Below are 1,152 nucleotides of genomic sequence, written 5' to 3' on the forward strand. Positions count from 1 at the left end.
CCCCCCCCCCCCATACTCATCTGAGCTTGCTCCTTGTGACTTTTTCTTGTTCCTAAAACTAAAAAAATCCCTCAAAGGAAGAAGATTTGAGACGATTTCGGAGATTAAGGCAAATGCGACGAAGGAGCTGAAAGCCATCACAAAATAAGCGTACCAGAACTCTTTCAACAAGTGGAAACACCGTTGGGATAAGTGTGTGCGTTGGGGAGGAGAGTATTTTGAAGGAGACCCAGACGTGTAACTTCCAAATAAAGTACCTTTTTTTATGACTTAAATCCGCGTATTTTTTTAACAGACCTTGTACTCTCGAAACGTTGAAAGTTTTGGCTTCAATAAAGGATCTAACATTTATTCCTGCAAATTTTGTTGTCTGAACTAAGTCATCTCCACCAGAAAATAAACACTATCCAATGTATAAACAACTCAGGCGAAATAACAGCAACATCAAATCAACAACATCGATTTACAATAAGTAAATTACACTGAAGTTAAACTTTTGAAAAACCCTGATTTAAAATATTTTAAATTATTTTTATGTAGATTTTTGAATTTACATTCACAAAAGTGCCAATCCCACCGCCTTCACCTAATTAGCTTGTCACGTCTTGAGCAAAAGGCGAAACACTGAAACCTGAACCACTGCCCATACAGATATACAATCATAGGCGTTACTTCTTGTTGGAGCGAGCAAGAGAGAGAGAGAGAGAAGCGAGACAGCGATAATTATGATATTGGTCGCTACTTCTCTTATAGTCATGCTCTCCTAACACCACGGAGTCCCTGACTGACTTCAAAATTTCTAATAAAATTGTAATTATTAACAAAACTCGATGGCAATCTATATTGGTACCATTATAAAGGGAGATAATTACATTAAAATCAATTGATATTTTACTTGAGTATACAGTCTGTTCCAAAAGAAAAGTTACACAGACCACATCTTTTATACTCAGCTGCGGATACAAAACCGTCGATTATCTGCCAGAGAGAGGAGCTGCGCGAAGCCAAAGTTAAGCTAGCGCTATAGGGACTACACCTTATTATAAACACCATAAGATGCAGACCAGCTGAGGCGAAAGTGCAGTACCATCCTACGAGGCAGAAACGATTGCTCTCAGAGGTTCATATTGAAAAACGCTTGGCTTGAGCTAC

The sequence above is a fragment of the Belonocnema kinseyi genome, chromosome 1 (genome assembly GCF_010883055.1).
Source record: "Belonocnema kinseyi isolate 2016_QV_RU_SX_M_011 chromosome 1, B_treatae_v1, whole genome shotgun sequence".
NCBI lineage: Eukaryota > Metazoa > Arthropoda > Insecta > Hymenoptera > Cynipidae > Belonocnema > Belonocnema kinseyi.